Source organism: Scylla paramamosain, chromosome 32, assembly GCF_035594125.1.
Source record: "Scylla paramamosain isolate STU-SP2022 chromosome 32, ASM3559412v1, whole genome shotgun sequence".
NCBI lineage: Eukaryota > Metazoa > Arthropoda > Malacostraca > Decapoda > Portunidae > Scylla > Scylla paramamosain.
Window position 1 is genome coordinate 15,367,381 of NC_087182.1, and position 26,500 is coordinate 15,393,880.

The following is a 26,500-nucleotide window of genomic DNA, read 5'->3' on the forward strand; positions in this document are numbered from 1 at the left end:
TTCCTTCCCTTCGTGTTCTTCTTGTCATCCGGCGCTCATTTCTTCGTTAATTAATGGTTCAAAAGGGAAGGGGTTGCGTGTTGTTATAGGGTGATGGTGGTGGTGGTGGTGGTGGTGGTGGTAGCTGGTTTAGGGAAAGATGTGTGTGTATGTTGGGGTGTGTGCATGTGTACGTGTGCATGTGTGTGTGTGTTGGTGGGTTGGTGCTCTTGTTTTTGTTTGTTTTGTTTATTTGTTTGTTTGTTTGTTGATTAATTTATCTGTTTAGTTTTCTTCATTTATTTATTTGTGTATTTATTTTAGTGTGTGTGTTGGTGGGTTGGTGCTCTTGTTTTTGTTTGTTTGTTGATTAATTCATCTATTTAGTTATTTCTTTCTATATTTATTTTTGTATTTATTTTAGTGTGTGTGTGTGTGTGTGTGTGTGTGTGTGTGTGTGTGTGTGTTGTGTTGTCTTTTACTTTGTGTATGGTTGTGTGTGTATTTTTCAACTTTCCTCTTTATTTTGTGCATATTTCGTTTGTTTGAGCTTGTATTTTACTCTCGATTTCCGTGTTTATTTGTATATTTGTATTGTTATGTATGTTTTGTTTACTCCTCCATTTAATACGTGCATCCTTCTTCACCTTCGTCTTCCTTTATGACTATATGGATTAGTAGTATAGGTAGAAAAAAAATATATGGCTGGAGATAGAGAGAAAGGAATGAAAGAACAACAATATAAGGAAAGAAGAGAGTAGAAAACGATGAAGGAAACAGTACATAAAAATTCCTGAAAGAGAGAGAGAGAGAGAGAGAGAGAGAGAGAGAGAGAGAGAGAGAGAGAGAGAGAGAGAGAGAGAGAGAGAGAGAGAGACTGCATGAGTATCCCCCTACACAACTATCTATTTATATTACTGATCTATTTTTTTATGTGCTTATCTATTTATGCTAATCTCTTTTTTTCCTTTTCTTCTGTTCACTTACCTATCTGTTTATCTAGCCATCTGTTTATCTCCATGGTTGCCTACTTACACGCCTAGCTATTCTTATGTGTATCTATCTATCTGTCTATATATCGCTATTTATTTATTTACCCCATCTACTTCTTTCCACGTATCCATTTATTTGTCAATCCACCTACCTGTCTATCTGTATTAATTTGTCTATCTGTCCATATCTAGCTATCTGTTTATTTGTCTGTCTGTCTGTCTGTCTGTGTTTCTTTCTGTTTGTCTCTGTCTGTCTGTCTATCTATCTGTCTCTCTGTTTTTCCGTTTTTCTGTCTATCTCGCTGTCTGTCTTTGTCTGTCTGCCTGTCCGTCCATCTTGAAAGCCTAAAAGCGACATTTTTCTACGTGTCTTAAAGTAAAATGAATTAACTCTACATTCTAACATCTGCGTTTCAAACTACCTACCTTAGTAACTCTCTCTCTCTCTCTCTCTCTCTCTCTCTCTCTCTCTCTCTCTCTCTCTCTCTCTCTCTCTCTCTCTCTCATTCATTACACCTCGCCTTAATGAGCTCTTTCCTAATGCTGGAAACCATAATTTGTAGCTCATTAGCAAATTTCTCTTAGCGGGGAGTTTGTTACTGCTCCTCTCATTATGGCCCCAGACCCGCGCCAATTACCAGTGCTAAGGTAATAGGGAGCTTTACTATTCTCACCTTATTAATGGAGGAACTTACCATCGTTACTCTTCCTTACAGGTGTGGTGGTGATCGCTTACCTGGGCTGTGTAGAAGATGGGATGCTGTTGGATAATGAAGAGGAAGTGAATGGTGGTGTGATGATGTGTAAGTAGACATTTTTATTAGTATTTTTTTTTTTTTTATTAGTGGAAATGTGTGTGTGTGTGTGTGTGTGTGTGTGTGTGTGTGTGTGTGTGTGTGTGTGTGGCTGTTTATTTTTCACATTCGATTCGTTTATTAAAATTATTGCTTGAGTCAATGGGTGTGATTTGATTCTGAATGTTAGGATTTACTGTGAATACAAGGTTTTTACTGTGTGTGTGTGTGTGTGTGTGTGTGTGTGTGTTACATTCACCTACACTCACTCATTCACGGTCCTCTTTACCACTGTTGGAATCTTGATCGCCGGCTATTGCACAAGGAAGGGCAGCCCGGAGCTTTTATTATGCGCTCTGTGAATAAGGCTCAGACCTGCCACACGACTTGCTCTCTTTCTCATTGAGGCAGGATTGTAAACCGCTTGCCACTCAGTAATAGCCTTTGCCATCTGAGCGGGACTTAAACCTGAAACTGCTAATTGAATATACTTGTTATTCGTCTTCCGTGTTCTGTTCTTATTACTCGTGTTATTGCTTAGTTGCTGAAGCTGTTTTTTTTTGTATTTCCTACGTTTATTATTATTATTTTTTATTTATTATTTATTTTATTTATTTATTTATTTATCTTTTTTTTTTCTGTTTGCCTGAAACGCGTTATGCTTAGGTAAAGGCTGGTCTGCAGAATCATATAAGGTAGTTAACTTTATTTCGTCATTGTAATGTGTGTGACCTTATGCAGATGTTTTGTGTGTTTCAAATGGCCAAAGGCGCTGTTACACTTGTATTTGTGTTCCTGTTCCTGTGATGTGTGCATGGGTGGGTGGATCAGTGGGTGCATGCATGTGTGACACAAAAACGATAAAATGGACAAAGAGAACTAAGTGACAATAGGAAGAAGAATGAAAACAAAAGTGCAGAAAAGAGAAATATAATACAAAGATCTACAAAGCCATATAGAAACTGGGGCAGACAGACAAACAAAGATTTAATAAAATTATAATAACTATCCCACACTAGAGGAATTCTGCAAGAAGATAAACATCATATAAAGAATTTGAAAGCCATGTAGAAATAGAAACAGAGACTGACAGACAAACAAACAAACAGACAGACAAAAAAAAAAAAAAAAAAAACGCTCCCCACACTAATTGCATCCCTGCCAGACGTACGGGCGCGTGTTCTGATGGCATTATTATTGAAAGTCATTTTGGAGGCGGCGCATCAGTCGGACTTCCTTAGTTTCTGGCTGCTTTGTTCCTCCAGGCGAAGGTTATTGTTGATCATTATGGCGCGCCCTTTCATGTGACGTGTCCTCTTACTCCCCTGACGTAATTCACTGCGAAGGGGAGGCGTGGCATGGAACGCGGCGGAAGTAAGAGCTGTATTTTCTTGCCTTTCAAAATATCTCACTTGTAAAATGCGTGAATGTTTTTGCTGTTTTGCCTCTATAAAGTGAATGGAGGTAATGTTTGTTAATCTCATATCGAAGGGAAATGAATGTACAAAAACTGAAGCAAGAGTTCTGTTATGCTATGTTGTCTTACCTTTCAACAGCAGCTCTTCATCAGTGAAATTAGTGTATAGTTTATTGTTTTGCTCTTACTAATTACTTGAATCTAGCGCTTATCAGTTGTATGTCGAAAGGAAATAGATGTAGAAAGCTCAGGCTGAAGGAAGAGTACCCTAGTGCTATATTCTCTGACGTTTCAATAACAGCTCATCACTGAAATTAATGAATGTTTTACTGTTTTACTCTTGCTAAATACGTGAATCAAATGTTTACTAATTACATATCGAAGAGAAATGGTTGTAGGGAAGCTGAGACTGAAGCAAGACTATTATGGTGACTTTTTTTTTTTGGGTGTGTATGAAAATAGATAATATTTTACTGTCATTAAATATATGATACTAGTGTTTATTATTCATATTGAAGGGGAATGGTTGTAAAAAACTTATAGTGAATCAGGAGTACTGTATCGATATATTTTTGTGATTGATATTTGTGGATATATACACATTCACATTCAGAAAAAAAAAAAGTTTTTTGTCTATATGTTTACCACCGACTGTGCGAGGCCAATTGAGGCACTATATGGTGTGGAGATAACCAAGATTTTAGCCGCACTTGAATGTAGGAAGATGTAGTTTAGAATGGGAGTGTGTGTGCTTTTCATCCTACTGCTTGAGTCTAATGTAATGGCTTAGGAAGTTAGTTGATTTAAAGGAACTATGTGATGTATTTTACTGCTTAAAAAAAAAAAAAAAAAAAAAGAAAGCGGAGCAAGAAAACGAGTGTAAAGGGAACATTGCGTCTAAATCATAAGATGTATTAGTTGGGCAACTTGTTTAAGGGTACAATTCAAAGACAAGGAATGAGTTACTTGTTTATCCTCTTATGGGAAACCCTGCCTTCTTTTTTTTCTGGTAATATGTGAAAGAAAATTCAGTTTATTCAATAAAACCAGAGAACGTGAAGCTAAATTTGCATTTTGTTAAGGGGCTCACTGAACTAGAACTCTATTTTGAAACCTCCCTTATTCTCCTTGCAATGTAATAAAAAAAAAGAAAAGGAAAAGGAAGCGGGAAAACAAGTGAACTCACCTAAAGAGAAAACTGCATTTAAGACACTCACTTTATCGGGAACAGATATCTGGAAGCTCCATGCAGTCACAAGGCACCAGTGAGTCTTGCATGGATCGTCTCTCGTCTTTTCATAACACTACGTAAAAGTGCAAAAAAAAAAAAAAAAAAAAACGAAGCAAAGACAAAAATACCAGTGAACGTACCTGAAGCCAAAATTCCTCCGAGACATCACTGTCACCTGGAAGAGATCCTGTCACCGCAATACAAGCACCACGAACAAGTTATTTACATGAAAGTCCTTGTATTCTTTCGACATTGCGTAAAGAAAACCAGATAAAAAGAAAAAAAAAAATCTCATATTCTTTCAGCATTACCTAAGTAAAAACAGAAAAAAAGAAAGAAAAAATGGAATTGCCTCGTATTCTCTCAACATTGCCTTTGAGAAACCAGAAAAAAAAAAACAGAGGCTTATATTTTCCACCTCAATGCAGGGACAAAGAACCAGTGGTATAAATACTGATGTAGGTTTCCAGTGAGCTGTCAGCAAAGGTCGTCAGTGCTACAGAATGCGAGGGACAGACTCTCTCTCCCCTTCAGCCTGTTACCTTGTCCCGCCACGCCTCTCTGCACTCTCTCTCTCTCTCTCTCTCTCTCTCTCTCTCTCTCTCTCTCTCTCTCTCTCTCTCTCTCTCTCTCCTGGATCGATGTAACGACCAAGGTTGAAAAAAAAAAATGCTACCCGTTTTTTTTTTTTTTTTTTATGGCGGGTGTGGCCCAGATGTTACTGCAGAGAGAGAGAGAGAGAGAGAGAGAGAGAGAGAGAGAGAGAGAGAGAGAGAGAGAGAGAGAGAGAGAGAGAGAGAGAGAGAGAGAGAGATATTCCGGTATGTTTATTTCCTCAGTGGTCAAGGCTAATTACCCATCACTTTTTTTCCTAGTCGAAGAAAATGAGTTGCGGTGCCTGGTATGATTACTGAGAGTGAAGTAATACATTTTTTTTCTATATATTTCCTGGTAATTACTGAGCGGTGGGCAATAGACTTAGGAGATTATTGCCAGTATTTGTGTTTTTCCTGCAACGTGTGAGGATGAGCGGGGGAAGGGAGGGAGGACAAGGAAGGAGAGAAGGAAGGAGGAAGAAGGAACGAACGAGAAAAGAAGGCTAAGCGGGGATGAGGAGGAGAGGAGAGAGAGAGAGAGAGAGAGAGAGAGAGAGAGAGAGAGAGAGAGAGAGAGAGAGAGAGAGAGAGAGAGGGGGGGGGGAGGCATGGTGGGGGGAGTGGGGGGGGGTTGGGAAGGGAGGATGAGAAAGGATTATTGGGCTAAAGATTTTTGGTACCTTAGGAAACTTAAGACGCGTCCACACACACACACACACACACACACACACACACACACACACACACACACACACACACACACACACACACACACAGAAAACGAAAATGCTCCTTAAGCGTCAGTAACCTGCTGGAGACGAGATTGCAGATACAGTACACACACACACACACACACACACACACACACACACACACACACACACACACACACACACACAGTGGCAACACGTCACTTGGAAGGCTGAGTTCGCGCCGTATTCAGTTGCAAAAGTTTTCACTAAATTGTGGGAAATTACTGTCTTTCAGCTTTAGAATCGGGTGTGGTGTGTGACAGGCTTCAGTCTTCACATGTACCACTGTATGAACCCCAACCTCTCACCTGGCAACGCTGTACCTGAATCCTGTACGTGATCCCAGAGACCTAGATTCACACGTGCGTCCCTTCCAGCCTGGTACACGCGCGCGAAAAGGAAAATTAGTAAACAAGGAGATAATTTAGCGAGAAAAGTGCCTCGTGCTATTGGAGCCTAACGAACCGTGTTGTTTTTCCTCATCACTCCATTGATCGTGTTGTAAATTTGCGTTTAAGAGCAATTAAAAGTGTTTACAGAGATTGCCATTCTTCTCAACGCTTCAGAGACCAAGAGAGAAGCAGAAAGTGTTTGTAAGGCCGTTCCTTCGGCGTCACAACAAGAGGTCCCTCGTGGGGTTCTTTTTTTTTTTCCTTCCTCGACAAGAAACGTAATTGCAGATGCAGAAACACAGTCATCTTCGCCTTTGTGCTTCCCGCGCCAGACAGTTATCAAGGCGCTGTGCAAATTACGCGCTGAATATTTATGAGCCCAATGTTTGGTGTATTCTGAATGAGAGACTGGGTTTAATTGCTGCCCAGAGAGGAAGTCCTGAAGATGTTTTGGTGCGTTATTAAGAAAGTGAGGGAAGTGCATCCTTGTCTGTGTTGTGTGTGTTGTGTGTGTGTGTGTGTGTGTGTGTGTGTGTTTGACGGCATATGCTCATCTTATTTTTTCAATTTCCTTTCTTTGGTTACATTGTTCAAAGTTGCATTCATATATTTTTTTTTGTTCATGTATTAATTATTCTGATATATTTAGTTGTTTATTCTCTCTCTCTCTCTCTCTCTCTCTCTCTCTCTCTCTCTCTCTCTCTCTCTCTCTCTCTCTCTCTCTCTCTCTCTCTCTCTCTCTCTCTCTCTCTCTCTCTCTCTCTCTCTCTCTCGTTTTCTGTGTGTGTGTGTGTGTGTGTGTGTGTGTGTGTGTGTGTGTGTGTGTGTCCTCAGGATCTCAGTGTATTATGACGGCTTGTGTTTTCTTTGCCGTGTATTGCATTCAATATTGTGCTTATGAATTTCAGATTTTCTTTACGTTTACTCAGCTCCGTCTCTTTTCCTTGTGCGTTGTGCCTCTATTCAATATTTTAAATTATTTGAAAATCAGAGGAGTCAATCCATTGCTGACAAGTATGACAGAAAAAAGAATAATAAAGAAGGGAAATGCAAGTTGTTTCCTTTATATTAATTGTCATTGATTTCCCAAACCATCATTTGTGTAGATAATAAGTTGCAGTTCATGAATAGCTTTATCATAATCCGTTGTTTTCATTATGAATAATATTTTACTCCATCATTTTTTCATTACACGACACATACAATTAATATATAATTATATAAACAGTTTCCGTTATGGGGTTCGGGCGGAAGTGCGGAGTTTTGTCATTCATTTTGTCGGGAGTGATGTGGTCCAGTAAATACCTCCGCATCGGCTGCCTGGTATGCGGCACCCATACTCGCATCATCCCTTGCGTGAGCACTAATGGGCTTCTCAGCGAATATACATCAGGTGTTCGCCCCTTCATTCCTGCTCGATTTGGTCCGCGGCTTCTTATTCGGTTCATTCGGAACAGCCTGTGAGTGTCAGTTCACGCCAGCCGGGGGACGTGCCTAGTAGGAGTTTTCTTTCCCCTTTTAGAGGATGTAAAACTCTGTGTAGGAGGGAATGTGCTAATATTCGGCTATGCTATAGAGCTCCTTGCCTGCCCCTATGTTTCCTTCTTCCTGTGACTTGAACTCTTGCAAGAGGAAGGTTTCAAGACATATCCTCCAATTTTGGATTATCCTTTTTGACCTCCATTTAGGAACTGGCACTCTTGGTGGGCCTTTTTTTGCGCTTTTTGTTGCCCTTGGCCAGTGCCTCTCATACGCAGAAAATCTAGAGTTATGGAGTTTCAATAGTTAGAATTAACCGTTTGTGTATTTTTGTTCTCGCCAAGTATATTTAAGAGGATATGGGAGGTTGTGAGGCGTGGGGCCGTTCAACTTCACGGTTGGCAACCTTTGCATGGTCCTTGAGGAGAAGAGGTGAGGACAGACGGTTGCATGCCTGGGTCACACATAATGCGCTCTGATGTGTATCGAAGATCAGAAGGAGAACCTGCTACCATGCTCATTGCCTAAGATGGTTCCATGGTACACATACGAAGTTAACAATTAGCATAACATTTATATTCTATCTGTTATATCTTTTAACTCTTATAGTTTTAAAGTATTTCATTCCTTGCTTTTTTTATTTATTTTGTTGCTATTGTTTCCTTCTTATTTGCTTTTGTTGTTGTTATTGTTGTTTTTAATGTAGTAATTTTCATTTTCTCTGCTATATCACAAGAGACTTATAATTTTTCGTCTTTCACCTAAATATCCTAGAGTTGCCACAAAAGAAGCTTCATTTAACACTTATCTCCTTACAAAATAATTTCCTATCCATCTATGAAAAAGTTGATTCCCGCAAGAACTCAGAGGGGGAGGGAAGAAAAGTGATTTGCACATTCATTTCCATAAGTTCCTTCTTTCCCCGCTTTTTTCTTCCTCTCTCTCCTTTTCCGGAACGTTATTGTGTCTCCTTTATAGATTCATATTTCTCGGAGACGCCTCAGAGATTTTGTCATCATCCTCCATTGCCGTGAAAAAAAAAACACTAAGGAAATAATAATAAATCTGAAGTTAAAGGCAGTGTATGTGGGATCAAGAGAGAGAGAGAGAGAGAGAGATACGGATATTGATGTAAGGAGTTCATATTGAAAGGAGGAGGAGGAAGAGGAGAAGGAGGGAAAGATGATGGCTATTAGGGAAGGTGGAGTAGACGAGAGCGTTGAGGACGGAGATGGATGAGAGAGAGAGAGAGAGAGAGAGAGAGAGAGAGAGAGAGAGAGAGAGAGAGAGAGAGAGAGAGAGAGAGAGAGAGAGAGATTATAGTCCATCCACTCCCAGGGCTTAATGGAGTTCAGTGACGTAGAGTATGGGGTGAACAAATCCTACTACTACAAAATAATAATAAAATGAATAATAAATAGGCGAGGCATAACACCTTAAGAGAGTGAATAGTGAATGAAGTGTTCATGCATAATAGTTGCAGGGTAATTGAAACGGAATTAATATTATTATTATTTTTTTTTTTTTATGCAAGAGGGCCTCTGTACAAGGACCTACTTAATGCCAGATCCAATAAAGATGTCAGATACAATAAAAATAAAAAAAAACAGAGGGTAAATGTCTTGAAACTTCGTCATAGAAACGAGAAAATGCATAAGCAGGCAGGGAGTTCCAGAGTTTACCATAGAAAGGGATAAATGGTTCAGAATACTGATTTACTCTCACATTAGAGAGATGGACAGAATAGGGTTGAGAGAAAGAAGAAAGTCTAGTGCAGCGAGGCCGCTAAAGGAGAGGAGACATGCAGTTAGCAAGATCAGAAGAGCAGTTGGCGTGAAAATGGGGGTAAAAGATAGCAAAAGATGCAACACTGGGACGATGAGAGAGAGACTGAAGACAATCAGAGAAGAGGAGTTGATAAGACGAAAGGTTTTTGATTCCACTCTGTCTAAAATATCGGTATGAGTGGAACACCCCCAAACCTATGAAGCATACTCCATACATAGACGGACAAGGCTCCTGTACAGAGTTAGCAGCGGGAGGGTGAGAAAAAACTGGCGGAGACGACTCAGAACGTCTAACTTTATAAAAGTTTTTTTTTTTTTTTTTTTTTTTTTCTTTGCTAGAGATGAAATGTGAAGTTTCCGGTTTAGATTATAAGTAAAAAGACAGACCGAGGATGTTCAATGTAGAAGAGCGAGACAGTTGAGTGTCCCTGAAGAAAAGGGGATAATTATCTAGAAGGTCGTGTCGAGTTGAAAGAAGGAGGAATTGAGTTTTCGAGGCGTTGAACAACACTAAACTCTTCCTTCACCCACGTAATACCTAAAGCCTTCCTTCCCTTCTCTAACTCTCCATCTTTCACTAGCATCCCCAATCTTTCCTCCCACAAGTATCCTAACGCTCCCCCACCGTAAAATATCCACAAGTCTCGCTGCTCTGTCCGATTTAACCCTCGTACTGATGGATTTCTCGTTTTTCACAGGAACGGTGCCTACTTTGGGTCAAAGCCTTCAGCACGCAACGTGAAGTGGTTCATAACGTTGCGAAAAAAATGTGAGCTGTAAAAAAAAGAATAAGCTCTCGCGGAAGTTGTCAGTCTGAACTTTTAAGAGGCAGAGAGGGACTGACTGGACCGCTGGTAGACTTTTACTTTTTTTTTCTTTTTAGAATCTTCTTTGACACTAATCCTCTACGCACTCTCGTTGGTATTTGTGTACCACGAAAAGACAAAGTTATCCTCTACTTCTCAATTTTTTTTTATTTTGTATTTTTTATAAGAAAATAATGACAACAGTAATAATAACAACACGTTTCAACTCTATTTTACGGGTACTCTCTTACTCTCTTTTCGCTTCCTTCCGTACCTTCTTCCTCTCCTTCTTTAGCTCTTCCTTTCATCAGAATTCATAAATATTTTCTCTCTCCTTTCCGTCTCCTAATCATCTTCCTTGCCTCTTTGTCTTCCTCTGTTCCTTAACTTCCTGTCTTTCTTTCGTCGAAATTAATAAGTACTTTCTTCTCTCCATCTCTTAATGCTCTTTATTGTCTCTCAATCTTTACTTTTCTTCAACTTTCTCTTTCTCTCATTGGAATTAATAACTACTGTCTCTCCTTTCCATCCTTTATCCTCTTCTGTGTCTGAGAAGAAATTGTCCTGGTTCACCTTACATGCATTTCTGAGTTCCGATGACAGTGAGGGAGGAAGTTAAGGGCAGAGGAAGAATAAGTGACAAGAAAGAGGACTAAACCTTCTATTGTTATGGCTGTCCTTATCTAACATTCAAATCTCCGTTAAAAATGGTTTTCACGGACACTTAGAAAGGAATAAGAGAACAGGAGTTTAATTTTATACTTTGTCTGATATAGAACTATTTGAGACTGTCGTGGAAATATATACAAGTGAGTGGCAAATTGCTGATGATTTAGGAATAATATTGTGCAGTAGAGAAAGGGTTGAAAGATAGAGTAAAGAGAGTAATTATAAAATACGATGAAATAAAGTTAAAGAAGAACAGAGGAAAACAGAGAGGGAAGGAAGATGACTAAGAGAGGGAAAGAAGAGAAGAAAAAATACTTATAAATTCCGGTGAAAGGAGGAGGTAAAGGAGATGAAGAAGGCAAGGAAAGAAGAGAAAAGAGAGCAAAGAGAAAACCCGCAAAATATATAAAGAGGAAACAGAAGGAGGAAAACGAGCGAGGCAGGAAGGGATGAAAGGAAGGAAGGGAGAGGAAATAGTGGTGTAGAGTAAATGGAGGAAAGTTAATGGAAAAAGTGGAGAGGGTCAGGATAAAGAAAACGAGAGGTAAGGCAAAACAGATAGAATATGTGGGATGAATTAAGGGAAATGTAAATAAAAAAATATCTGATGGAAGAGAACTTGTTGGGAGAAAGCAGAGAGGCAGAAGGTCACAAGGAAAGGTTTAGCGAGTAGGAGGAAATTAAAAAGATTGGGAAAATGAATGGGAGAGGAGAGAATATGATGGTAGTAATTGAATGAAAGAGAGAGAGAGAGAGAGAGAGAGAGAGAGAGAGAGAGAGAGAGAGAGAGAGAGAGAGAGAGAGAGAGAGAGAGAGAGAGAGAGAGAGAGAGTACTGGAATTAAAAAAAAGAAAAAAAGAAAGAGGGTGCGTTAAATGGAGGCAGGCTAAATAGAGAAGTGGTTAAATAAATGTATAAAACACTGAAACGAAGGGAGAGGAAGAGGGGAAGTGAACTAAGAGGACCTGAGGGTATTAGGAAGTGGGGAGTAAAAATTAAATTAGAAAAACTCCTCACAAAAAGTAAGTGAGCGTGGACTGGAGGTGTTAGTAATTGAATCAAATTGAAATGGAGGTGAAAGAAAACTGTTATCTTGTTTCATTGACTTAAGTAAAGACGATTTTGTTTTTTTTACTTTGGATTAAGATGGCGAGAAATTTAGACATTTAAGTAATTTTTAATGATGTTTGATAATTGGGAAAATTTTAACTAGAAAAAAAAATATTAATATTCATCTCTTCAGAATTAAGAGGAGGATGCTTTTGGATACTAAATTATGCTTTTAAGTTTTGTCTGTGCTTTTCAATCCCTGTCGTTCCTTGAGGGGCGGGAGAAGCTTTGCATGCTGATCAGTCTTCAACAGTTTTGTGTACGTGACGACACTGCGATGTGACGCAAGTCTTGGCGAATAGACTTTTTTCTAAAGTTGAAAGTTTGAAAGTTACAAACAGCGCTACTTAAAAACATCTGTGATGGTAGAAAGAAAAGTGTAACAAGTTTTTGAAACGAGAGAAAGTCTTCTAAGCAGAATGTTGCAGGTTTTCAATAATAATTTTATTTAAAATGCTAACTTCTGGTCCTTCCTGAGAGGCTTATATGCCTACGAATTTTTTTTATCAATTTGTATCAATTGTGGCACTTTGATATCACTGAAGGTTTATGGAACCGATTTCTTAAAAATATTTTTTAATGAAGGGAATTTTTTTTTAATCATATTTTTAAAATTACAAAAAATTATATCGTTGCATCTGGGTCAGCAGACAAAAAGCAAGTTTATTAAAAATAAATTATTAAATAAATAAATAAATAAAAACGTAGAAATTAACAGAAAGAATTTTGCATATTAAATTGTTTTAATTCCCACCCGTCGCTTTTAACCGCTGGCCTCCCTGACGCGGCAGAGCAGCATGCTAGTTTTGAAGAGTCTGTGCAACTGACGACGCTGTGATACCGTTTGTCAACCCGGGATGAGACAGGAAATTAAAACGAGAATTGCACAATGAAGCAATGACCCTTTAGAGGGAGAACAAATAAATATTTACTGATTGCAAAACGTGTTCCAGGAGATTTTTAAAAATATCAAGAAATAAGAGGAGTTTCTGTGTGTGTGTGTGTGTGTGTGTGTGTGTGTGTGTGTGTGGTGGGGGGATAGGTGGCTGGATAAGGATGTAAGTGGGTGGGCTGATAAATGCAAGTAGAAGGATTGATGAGAGAGAGAGAGAGAGAGAGAGAGAGAGAGAGAGAGAGAGAGAGAGAGAGAGAGAGAGAGAGAGAGAGAGAGAGAGAGAGAGAGAGAGAAAGGGGGAGTGGGTCACTGAATATGGATCAGGGAGCACCAAGAAACCCGTCACACGCATCTGTAATTCTCACTCACACCATCACCAGCGGCTCTACAAAGCGTGCCTCACACCACCAACCAAAACACACAACTGCCTTTATTGCAGCAGACGATGGATTCAGAGTAACCTCAACTCAATAATATGGTGGAAAACAGAAGGCGACAATTTCCATTATTACCTGTGTGGTGGCATAGCTCTTGTTAATGCGATTATCTTCTCTGCCTCAGTCCCGCCCAGGTATGTGAGATGGGATGTTGTTGTTGTCACGTGTTTTGTTATTCCATATCTATGTGGCTGCAGCTGTTTCCACCACGCCGCATAGACGAGGTGTTGCAGTGATACGTGTGAAAGGTAATTGCCATTGATAGATATAAAACTAGAATATTTACCGTATCTGTTATTTTATATGTGTGGAGCAGCGGCGGTTTCCATCACGCGGCATTGTTGAGGTGTTGCAGTGATCCGTGTGAGAGATAATTACATTGATAAATATAGAGGCAAAGCTGAAATATTTACCGTGTCTGTTATTTCATATCTGTGAGGCGGCTAACAGTTGAGGTGTTGTAACGCTCCATGTAAAAGTTAATTGTTCCAAGTAAACATAAAAGCCAAACGTTGCGTATTTATTGTGTCTATTATCGCGTATCTGTGAGGCAAGCAAATAGTTAAGGTGTTGTAATGCTTCATATGAAAGATTTTTACCTCGTGATTATAGAGGAGCAGAGTGAAAGATTAATATATAGAGGCGAAAATTAGATATTCACCGTCTCTTTCATTCCATATCTGTGAGGCAGTAAGAGTTGAGGCGTTGTGGTGCTCGATATGAAAAAGTAAATACCAAGGATAACTAAAGAGGCCAAAAAAAAAAAAATATCCTGGTCATTATAGACAGCAAGGAAGTATTTACCCCCCCCCAAAAAAAAAGACCGCTAAGAGCCAGTTTATTTATTGCAAATCGGTTAGATAACACAATAGATCATAGGAAAGGCAACTACCCACCCTAGCTAGTCTGTTTGTTCCAACAACAAAGAGAACAAAGGAAATGTTTTGTTTAGTCAAATGTAGAGGAAAAGGTGGACTCAAGTCTCTCCTCAGTGTATTGTGAGAGGAAACAAATATGAAATAAAGAAAAAACAAAAAGGAATGAAATTGTGTGTGTATGTGTGTGTGTGTGTGTGTGTGTGTGTGTGTGTGTGTGTGTGTGTGTGTGTAGAAAGGTTTAGAAAGTCTTGGCTTTGTTTAGAAAGTTTCAAAAGGAGAGAGAGAGAGAGAGAGAGAGAGAGAGAGAGAGAGAGAGAGAGAGAGAGAGAGAGAGAGAGAGAGAGAGAGAGAGAGAGAGAAACAAACAAGACACATCTTCAAGGAGAAAAAAAAAAAATGGAAATGAGGGAAGAGAAAACGAGAAGTGGAGCGCGAGGATACATGGTGAGTCTAATAGAGGAAGAAGAGGCGTCGTGTTTTACCTTTACCTGCTTCGTAATTGGAGGTGTGTTGACAAGGGTGAGCGACGCTGCGTTGTGGGGTTCTTTCGATTAGGCTTTTACCACTCTCCCCCCCCTCCCTGTCTCTCCTACCCCCAGCCCTGTCCCTCATCTCCTGTTCTTTTCCCTCTCCTTATCTCTCACCCTAGTATTCAGCATCCCTCTCCTCGTTCTCTCTTTATTTTAATTCTGTTCTCTTTTCTTGTGCAATTTTTTTTTGCTTTGTTTCTCTCTCTCTCTCTCTCTCTCTCTCTCTCTCTCTCTCTCTCTCTCTCTCTCTCCTCTCTCTCCTCTCTCTCTCTCTCTCTCTCTCTCTCTCTCTCTCTCTCTCTCTCTCTCTCTCTCTCCTCTCTCTCTCTCTCTCTCTCTCTCACGCACACGCACACGCACACACACACATCAGTCTACCACACCTGTTCTCTTCGCTTCATTTTCACCTGGCTTGCTTACCGTCACCTATCCTCCTTTTTTCTCTCAATACCTGCCTCTCACCTGAGCACTCCATGGACAGGTAAACAATGAGTAAACACAGGTGGGTCGAAACCTCCAAAGTAAATCAATGCATTCATTAATTCCTGGACATGAAGAGGGAAGGAAAAAAAAGTGAAAAGATGGTATGGGAAAAAAATATATAATGTTTGTCTATTTTTTTTTATAGGATGTATTTAATGCATTTTCTTGTTCCCCCCCCCCCCTCTCTCTCTCTCTCCTCTCTCTCTCTCTCTCTCTCTCTCTCTCTCTCTCTCTCTCTCTCTCTCTCTCTCTCTCTCTCTCTCTCTCTCTCTCTCTCCTCTCTCTCTCTCTCTCTCTCTCACTTCCATGTATGTCGGATTGTTATACATGTAATTCAATTTACCCGGCACACGTGTTACTTTCCCGGGCGTCACGTAGCAGCAGCACGCGTCACAACAAAGCAGATTACGTAAAGCACATTATAGGAATGGTAAAAATTTGACCTGAAAAAATTTGTGTATATATTTCACAGAGAGAGAGAGAGAGAGAGAGAGAGAGAGAGAGAGAGAGAGAGAGAGAGAGAGAGAGAGAGAGAGAGAGAGAGAGAGAGAGAGAGAGAGAGAGAGAGAGAGAGAGACAGGTACAAGTGATACAAGTGAGTCTTAACCTGCAGGGAAATCAGTGCAAAGAAGAAAGGCAGGTGATCCTTGGCACCTGACCATCCCTGGAGACCTGCAGGAGGAGGAGGAGGAGGAGGAGAAGGAGAAGGAGAATGAGAAGAAGGAGAGGAGGCGCCTGTAGTGGTGATAGTCGAGAAGGAGGAGGAGGAGAAAAATAAGAAAGAAAATAAAATGAAGATTAGACAGGTGACGACAAAAAAAATGGAGAATGAAGGTAACGAGGAAAACAAAGCGAAAACGAAAAAAAGAAGAGTAGAAGAGCGGAAGAAGAGATAATTCTGATAAAATGGAGGAACAGAAAGAGAAAGACAAGGAGGAAGGCAGGAACAAGAAGGATGCACAGGAAATAGATAAATAAATAAATAAATTATCATTAAATAAATTATCATAAAATTATTGCCTGAGTAAGAATATTATATATATATATATATATATATATATATATATATATATAATATATATATATTATATATATATATATATATATATATATATATATATATATATTATATATATATATATATATATATATATATATATATATATATATATATAAATATATATATATATATATATATATATAAATATATATATATATATATATATATATATATATATATATATATATAAATATATATATATATATATATATATATATATATATATATATATATATATATATATATATATATATATATATATATATATATATATATATATATATATATATATATATAAAACTGAGAAAATATAGTTGAAAAAAATAGCGAATGAAGGCAAAAATGATCTTAACATATGAACGTGATAAAATTGAGGCTATTAGTTGCAGCAGCAGCAGCAGCAGCAGCAGTAGTAGTAGTAGTAGTAGTAGTAGTAGTAGTAGTAGTAGTAGTAGTAGTGACTCATGAGCTGTGGGATAGAAATAGGTTTAAATTCACCACACACACACACACACACACACACACACACACACACACACACACACACACACGATCAGAAGCGAAAGACAAGGAAAACTAAAGGAAATACTAATAATAAAGAGCGCATTCGGAAATAGAAGTAATACGAACGATGGTAAAGGATAAACAAAACACAACAGATATAAAGAAGAAATGTCCAAAGAAAGAGCGAAAAATATGAGGCATACGAAGAAAAACGAAATAACGTGATGAAAGAGAGAAAAAAAAGGAAAGCGAAAGAGAAGATAGAAGTCCAGGAATAGTAAAATAGAAAGAAAGAAACGAAGAATAAGATGAGGCCGTACGCGGAAAAGGAACTAATGTAATAACAGAGGAACCAGAAGAAAATGGACGCAAGGAAATGAAAAAAAAAACAGAAAAAAAACGGAGAGAAAGACAGTGAACATATATTTTCTCTGTTTATTTACTTTTTTTTTTTAATGCAAAGTTCGAGGAAAAGTTAAGCGTGCGAATCTAATGAGGAGTTGAAAGAAGAGAAGAAAAAGCGGGAAAGATACAGAATTGAAAGTAGAAAAGGAAACGTGAGAAATAAAGAAAACAAACAGTAAAGCATGAAAATCAGGAAAAACGGAAAACAATAGAAAAAAAAAGCATAGGAGGGAAACAGGGAATCATCGAGTAGGAGACAAGGAAACTGCGTGAAGAAAATAAGGAAAAAAGGGGAAAACATCACGGAAACAAACAAATGTCAGAAAAAAAAACAGAAACGGCAAAATAGGGAGAACAGGAAACAGCGAAACAGGAAAACCGAGACATAGAGAGAATAGGAAAAAATGAAAGGATTAAACAAGTGAAACAATAAAGTAAATAAATGGAAAAGCCGACAAACAAGAAAACGGTAAAATTAAATAAGGAAATATTTTAGTGAAACGGAAATAGGAAATCCAGTAAAATAGGGAAAAAAAAGGAAAAAGAGAAAAAGTAAAGTAAAATGTTTGCCTTTTATTTATAACTATCTTAGCGACGCGTGGGAAATACAAAGGAAAAAGGAAATAAAGTGAAGAAACGAACTCCAATATACACGTGGAAAATCTTGCAAACTTTTTTTTTATTTAAACTTTCCAAACAAATATGGGGAAAGAAGGAAAACTGAAAAGTGCCAAACAGTTTTAGTGATAATAGCTGCGTTATATTCATGTAAAGAAACGTATATGTATTGAATTACTGGGTGGAAGATAAATGTTTACAGAGTGAATGGAAATGCGTGCAGGAATTTGTGATGAAAGAATGAGAAGGAAATTTGGTTGTTAATTACAAGATCAGCACCACATGTGATATTTATTTATCTTTTTTTTTTTTTTGAGATAAATTAGAACGAGGGAGAGAAAAAAAAAAGGAGAGAGAGAAAAAGTAGTTGCTAGTGATTGATTTTCTTTATTTTCTTTAGAAGTCATAATTACGAGAGAGAGAGAGAGAGAGAGAGAGAGAGAGAGAGAGAGAGAGAGAGAGAGAGAGAGAGAGAAAGTGATTAGTTTTCTTGAATTTTTCCTTCCACATCAAATCCACTTCGTTATTTGCACCAAACTTGCATGTCCTTCAAATTCAGGCTTTTTGCTTCCCTTCCTCCCACTCAGCGGCGTGCTCCAATTTTGCTCCTTCCCAACGCTCACTCTCACCTCTTCTCCTCCTCCTCCTCCTCCTCCTCATCCTCCTCCTATTCCTCCTCCTCCTCCTCCTCCTCCTCACGCCCCTCCTCTCCATTCTTAACACCCTCCTCTTCCTTGGCTTCTTCCACTGGTCTTGTATGCTTCTCCTCCTCCTCCTCCTCCTCCTCCTCCTCCTCCTCCTCTTCCATTCTTAACACCTTCCTCGCCTTCTTCCAGTAACTTTGTATCCTCTTCTTTTTTTCTTCTACTTCTTCCTCTTCTTCCTCTTCCTCCTCCTCTTCCTACTCCTTCTCTGTCCTCTTCTTCCTCTTGTTTTCGTCTTCATTACTATTCTCATCTTTTCACTCATGCTCTCTCTCTCTCTCTCTCTCCTCTCTCCTCTCTCTCTCTCTCTCTCTCTCTCTCTCTCTCTCTCTCTCTCTCTCTCCTCTCTCTCTCTCTCCGTCCCTTATGTGTGGTTGTTAGCTAGTTGTGTGAACGAGTGAATGAGCGAGACTTGTGTGAGGCATGAATACGTGTATGAGTGAACGAGCTAGGCTTCAGTCATAAGTGTTAAGTGGAAGTGCGCGGCCTGGCGCCGAGAGATCACCTACCTCCAGCCTTCTGTTCACACCTTCTGTGAATAAACACCTGCACTGTTACCTGCGTTTCCTGTGCCCCTGCTGGTCAAGAGTCGAACATGGCGCAGTGAGTAGGATCAGGACAAGGCTGCAGTGGGTACGGCGCAGAATGGAGAAGCAGTTGGAGGCGCTGGCTGCCCTGCTAGCGCGACAGTCGGAGCAGAGTCAGGCTCGCGAGGAGCGTTTAACCCAGCTGCTGGAGAGAGTGGGGACACAAGCTCCCAGTCGCACCACGGCGAGCAATGAAGGCGAAACCACAGCCCGCAGCACGTCTACCCAGGGCGCGAGGTTCCCGACGTCCGCCACCATCATTCCTCACTTAACGGCGTCAGCATCTTTACGTGAGTTCGACACGTGGCGCCATAAGTTTGAAGGATACGTAACCCTCGCCAGGATAGACTGTCTCTCCCTGGCTGAGCAGAGGGCGGCACTCGCTGCTGTCCTAGACGACGAGTGGACCCGTACACTTCGCTACGGGATAAGCTTACCGAGAGACGCGGAGTTAAGAACCATCCTCGATGCAATGTGTGAGTACCTGCGAAGCCAGCGCAACATCATCATGGATAGAAGAGACTTCTACTCCCGCGTGCAAGAAACGCAAGAAGGTTTTGACGACTTTTTATGTGCTGTTAAGGAAATCGCCAATTTCTGTGACTTTTGCGACCAGTGCATAAACCATCAGCTGCGTGACAGAATTGTCGTTGGGACACGAGACGAAGTGGCTCTGAAACGCATGCTGGAAAACAAGAAACTCACCCTTGAAAACGCCATAGATATTTGCAGAGCATCAGAGAGCGCTAACCAGTGTAGTGCAGTACTAAGGGGCGGCTCTCGCTCTTCGAGCCATGGTGTGAACGCTGTCTCGAACTACAGGAAGGGCAGTTTCGGGGGCTCAAGCCCCACGGGCTGTTATCGTTGTGGCAAAGATTGTCGCAGTGACAAAAGGGGATGCCAGGCAATAGATAAAGTGTGTCGTAACTGCGGGAAAAGAGGGCATTTTGCGAGTGTATGTCAGCAGACAGTGAGGAAACGACGAGGAGCTTCGAGGAGTTCCTCAACTGTCTCTCCTCATCGCGGTGCAGGCCCGAGGCGGGGAGCCAGTGCCAGTGTATACCAGCTCTTATCAGGCGTATACACAAAGACGGTGACGGCACGACCTGCGCCCCAGGTGCTCATTACCGCCACACATCCCGCTGGAAGAGACAAGATTACGTGGACTCCTGACTCTGGGGCCGAAACGACCGTTATTGGCCTCGACACGGCAACACTCCTTGGAATCCCGCCCTCCAGCTTGGCGCCCGCTGATGGTGATGGACTTTATGCTGCCGGTAATCACCCCCCTCACCTGTGTAGGAACTTTCTCGTCGCACTTGCAACTGGGCGACAGGGAAGCTGAGACTGTTGTGAGCGTGGTGAAGGAGGTGAAGGGGGCGCTGCTTAGCTGGTACGATTCCATCGCTCTCGGAATCCTCCCCGAAGATTTTCCGGCTCAAATCCGACCGCTACGCAGGGAAGAACAGCACACCGGCAACAGCTCCATCAAGTACCCGACCGCCTCGCAGCCACCTCTATCTACGCCCACAGAAGTGATCAGCTGGCCTCATTCCTACGACCCAACGCCACAGCAGCGTGCGGGGCACGCTGCTGCTGTGATCAAGGCCTTTCCCAGCGTCTTCGAAGCAAAGGAAGGTTTACGTGCAATGGCTGGTGGATCCATGGCCATCGAGTTGACAGACGACGCTCGACCCTTCGCCGTAACAGCATCTCGTACAATCCCTTACAATTGGCGTGAAGAAATTAAGAGCCAGTTGGAAGAGCTGCTTAACAAGGGAATCATCGAGAGTGTGGACTACCCTACGGCATGGTGCCACCCCATCGTGCCTGTCCCAAAAAAGACATCTGGTGTAAGGCTGTGTGTTGACCTGACACGACTCAACCGTTACGTGAAGAGGCCCGTGTATCCAGTGCGCTCACCTCATGACGCTATCGCCTCGATCGGGACCGGAGCAGTTTGGTTCACCACTCTTGATGCCAAGATGGGGTATTTTCAAGTCCCCATTAGAGAAGAAGACCAGGATTTAACCTGCTTCATAACACCTTGGGGTCGGTACAAGTTTCGGCGAGCGGTTATGGGTCTCGTCTCATCTGGAGACGAGTATAACCGTCGAGGAGACCAAGCTCTCGGCGACATACCTAACACCATCAAGATCGTGGACGACATCCTGGCCTATGACTCCACCTACAGTGCGCACTTAGCCCATGTCATTCCAGATTGTGCGGCGGTGTGACCAGCACGGCATCACTCTCAACCCACAGAAGTTTACATTCGCGGAAAGAGTGGTAGATTACTGTGGTTACTCTGTTTCTGGACAAGGCTACACGACAGACTCAAAGAAAGTTAAGGCAATCTCTGACTTCCCACGACCACAGCACATCACCGACTTACGATCATTCATGGGTCTTACAAACCAGCTTGGAAGCTTTTCTCCTGCTGTGGCTGCAGCTGCACAACCCCTCAGAGATCTCTTACGCCCGAAGAACAGTTGGTGCTGGTCTCCTAACCATGAAGAGGCGTTTGAGAAGGTGAAACAGTGTCTCGTCAGCCCACCTGTCTTGGCATACTTCGACCCATCATTACCAACGATGCTACAGACTGACGCCTCAAGGATGCACGGATTTGGATTCGTTCTCCTGCAGAAGCACAGTGACCAGTGGAAGATGGTGCAATGCGGGTCAAGATTTGTTACAGACACAGAGAGCCGCTATGCAGTAATAGAGTTGGAAATGGCTGCAATCGTCTGGGCAGTCAGGAAATGTGGCACCTACCTGAAAGGACTCCCTCACTTCGATCTAGTGCTCGACCACCGCCCGCTGATACCTCTCCTCAATAGCAAGTTGTTGGGAGAAATAGAGAACCTGCGGCTGCAGCGCATGAGGGAGAAGCTTGCTCAGTATTCTTTCACAGCAAGCTGGCAAAAGGGATCGACACACTGTGTGCCCGACGCCCTCTCACGTGCTCCAGTACAGGACCCAGTGGAGGAAGAGGATGCTGCTACTTCTGGTGACCTCGACCCTCTCCACTCAGCGGTCATCTCAGCGTTATCTGCCACCAATGAGGACGGCGTCCGCTTAGCACCACTCCAGGATCAGACTGTGGAAATGGTACGTGCCGCAGCAGCAAGAGACGGGGAGTACTGCTTGCTCAAGAACGTCATCATCGAGGGCTTCCCTGATCATTGCCACGACCTCGATCACCGCTTGCGTACGTACTGGCCGGTGCGCAGTCTGCTGGCCGTAGACGACGACCTGGTGGTTTACGGGCCGAGGCTTCTTATTCCTCACAGCCTCCGCCGAGAAACACTAGAGCGACTCCATGACAGTCATCAGGGGATGGAGCGCACCAAGCGACGGGCCCGACAAACGGTGTACTGGCCTGGTATGGACAGAGACGTTGAGAACGTCGTTTCTGGATGCTCACTATGCCGTCCACTCCTACCAAGCCAAGCCAACGAACCTCTCTGGCAGGACACGGACACACCCAGCAGGGTGTTTGAGTCAGTTTCTGCAGACTACTTCCACGCAGCAGGCCGTACATACCTCGTGTATGTAGATCGCTTGTCTGGGTGGCCTCACGTGTCTGCATGCTCACGTCCAGCATCGGCTGATCAGCTCGTTCGTGTCCTTCGGGGTGTGTTCGCCGACACGGGCGTGCCTGTTCTCCTGAGGACTGACGGTGGACCGCAGTTCACTTCTTCATCGGTACGGCGCTTCCTGGCTCGATGGGGGGTGGAGCATCGTGTATCTTCACCTCATTATCCACGCTCCAATGGTCACGCCGAGGCAGCGGTCAAGTCCGTGAAGAAGCTGATCCTCACGACCACACAGCAGGGACACCTGGACGAGGATGCGTTCGCTCGCGGGTTGCTGGAACTGCGCAACACTCCGAGGGCGGAAGGGCGATCACCAGCACAAGTCCTCTTCGGTCATCCTATGAGGTCCTGTGTCCCGGCTCATCATCGCTCATACGCTCAGCAGTGGCAGCGCGCTGCTGATGAGTGCGACGCCAAGGCAGAGCGACTGAGGAAGAAAGCGAAACTTCGCCACGACGCGTCCGCCCGTACTCTTCCTCTCCTGCACCTCGGTGGCCACGTCGACGTTCAAGATCACACGACAGGCCTCTGGGATCGCCTGGGTGTCATCGTGGCTGTTGGGCGAAGGAGAGACTACCTCATCAAGATGGGCAGCGGTCGCGTGATGTGGCGTAATAGAAGCCACCTACGCCCACACAGACCTCTTGCTCCCCTTCCTGTCGAGCAGCACACCGCTCATGGCGGTGCAGCGCTTCAGCATCAGGGTCACGAGGAACACCACCATCCCGGCAGCCCGGAGCATCAGGGTAACGGGGTACACCGTGGCCGAGAGCAACCAGAGCGTCGAAGCAGCCGACAGCGTAGGGAGCCGAGACGACTGCAGGTGCGGTGGCACCGTAGCACCTACGATTAGTCGTACGTGTTCATTGTACGCTGTGTTTGTTTTGTGTATATGTACCGTGTTTTCTGTACTTCAATCATTGTAACTTTGTTTCATGTGTTACGGTAGCCATAACAAAGATAAGGAATCTTCCTTATGTCTCGGGGGAGGTGTGTGGTTGTTAGCTAGTTGTGTGAACGAGTGAATGAGCGAGACTTGTGTGAGGCATGAATACGTGTATGAGTGAACGAGCTAGGCTTCAGTCATAAGTGTTAAGTGGAAGTGCGCGGCCTGGCGCCGAGAGATCACCTACCTCCAGCCTTCTGTTCACACCTTCTGTGAATAAACACCTGCACTGTTACCTGCGTTTCCTGTGCCCCTGCTGGTCAAGAGTCGAACACCTTACATATCCACCAACTTCTTATTCCTCACTCACCATTTCTCCTCCAGTCCTCCTCCTTGGCTTCCTTCCCTCGTCTTACAGCCACTAACACCCACCTACACCCTCCTTCACCCTCCTTACTTGCCACCCCAGCCAGCCTGCAGGTCGGGCAAGGAAAGCCACTGAGACAAGCTGCAAATACTGGAGGTGCTTTCTCTGTTTGCTCGATCCTGAGGCGGCCTTCATTCCCAGCTGGGGCGGATGAGGCGAGCAGAACGCAGCGAACCGAGAAGAAAAAATAAATAAGAAAAATAGCGTTACGTGTGTGTGAGAGATGGCAGAAGTGACGAGCATAAAAAGGATAAATTTGAACTGGCTCGTTGGTTCTTACTAGGAAATCTTAGGATGGACACATTGAGAGAACACAAACAAAAGCAGATACTGATTCAGAAAAGGCAGCGGGATGCGCGAATAAGAGAATGGAACACAAAGGAACACAAAAGAAGGATCAAGTTTAAAGTAGCTCTGTTAGTTAACCCTTAGGAAAGAAAGGACTGGAATGACAGTAGGATGCGTTAAGGAAAGACGGGAATGTAAAGAAAAGAAGAAATTTTACCAAGTCTTTTGGCTATGAAGCTGCTCTCTGTAAGTATGAGGAAGCGAGTTGATGCATATAGATGATGAAATTGCAGGTATGTTTCTAGATAGACGGACAGATATGGATAGATGATGTACCAAAATAACTGGAATATTCAAATAGAGAGAGAGAGAGAGAGAGAGAGAGAGAGAGAGAGAGAGAGAGAGAGAGAGAGAGAGAGAGAGAGAGAGAGAGAGAGAGAGAGAGAGAGAGAGAGAGAGAGATTCATGAATATACAAGAACTACGCAGTCACACACACACACACACACGCACACACACACGCACAGTACATTACGCACTTACATTTTTCTCTTTTTTCTTTACTTCGCTTTATGAATAAAGTGAAGGGTGAGAATGAATAGGAGGAGGAGGAGGAGGAGGAGGAGGAGGAGGAGGAGGAGGAAAGGGAAGAGGAGGAGAAAGAAAAGGAGGAGGAGACAAACAAGATAAGTACGTAATAGAAGGAATAATGTTGTTTATATTCAGTAATTTAGGGTTTTTGCATTCTCTCTCTCTCTCTCTCTCTCTCTCTCTCTCTCTCTCTCTCTACTCTCTCTCACTCTCCTCTCTCCTCTCCTCTCTCTCTCCTCTCTCTCTCTGAGTAAATGAGTAAATTTAAATATTGACGGGGGGGGACTGTTTCATGAATAAGAGTAGGTACATAAATAGCTAAATATATTCGTGAATACGCACATACAAGGACACACACACACACACACACACACACACACACACACACACACACACACCACACACACACACACACACACATGCATGCATACACACGTACATCTATACAAGCGTGGATAACAGTGGATGCAGAAATATCAGGGAAGTTCTTGTAGGGAAGAAGGAATAAAAAGCTTAATATGAAGATTATTATAAACCTCGCGTGGAAAATTCAATGATGCATATTTATACCGGGAGAAAAGAAGGGCAATTTTTTTTTCCTTCAAAACTCTGAATGACACCACCACCACCAACACCACCACCATCACTACCACCACCACCACCACCACCATCACCACCACCACTACCACCACCACCACCAATGCCTCCTCTTCCTTTCTTCTCCTCTTTCGTCTTCCTTCTCCTTCTCTATTTCCTCTATTTCCTTCTCCCTCTGTTTCCCTCGTTTTTATTTTATTCTTGTCTTTATCATCCTCCTCCTCCTCCTCCTCCTCCTGTTTTCTTCTCGTCATCGTCACTCTTTTTCATCTCCTCCAACTTCCTCCTCTCTTTCCTCCTCTTCTTCTCCCTCTTCTTCTTTCTTGTTGGATATTTTTCGCCTTTGTCGTCCTCCTTTCGTCTCCTCGTCCTCGTCTTCCTCCTTGCCCTTCTTATTTTCTTCCTTTTCATCTTCGTTGTCGTTGTCATCACCCTTATCCTCGTTTTCTTTCTCCCTCTCCTCTCTCTCTGCTTCTCCTCCCCCTCTTTACTTTCCTGTTCCTGATCATTACTTATAAATTAATGGTTGCAATAACTTCACACACCGTCTAGATCATGGTTGTTAATTGATATTGTACCCTGTTATATATCATTTTGCATACTGTGTTTTTCGTCCCCCCCACTTCCCTCCCCTCGTCCATTAACTTATTTGCCTGCACTAACAAGCTGACCGTGTAAATGTCACGCATATAAAGGAGAAAAGTATACAGTCATGCATTCATAAAGCCCGATTTCATTAGGGTTGTGATTTTTTGATGTAGCCAAAGAGAAAAGTGGCGTAAGCGCTGTATGATCTTATATATGTTACTTTTTTTTTTTTTTTTCGTTTTTATTGAGTTTTGTTTAATTGATTGTTATTCGTTTGTTTATTTCCGTTTGTTTATTTATTTGTCGTACCCAAAGGTAAAAGTGACGTACGTACTCAGTAACTTTATATTCATTTTTTTTATTTATTTATTTATTTATTTTATTTATTTATTTATTTATTTATTTTTTGTATTTATATTG

At 42.1% G+C, this 26,500-nt stretch overlaps 1 long non-coding RNA gene across 1 annotated transcript in view; it reads left to right on the forward strand.

Moving 5' to 3' along the window:
* LOC135089257 (uncharacterized) overlaps nt 1–26,500 on the forward strand; it is a 48,008-nt gene that overhangs the window by 16,765 nt on the left and 4,743 nt on the right. The window contains exon 2 of the long non-coding RNA XR_010261429.1: nt 1,688–1,774. This is a non-coding gene — a long non-coding RNA (uncharacterized LOC135089257). The remainder of the gene's footprint in view (nt 1–1,687; nt 1,775–26,500) is intronic.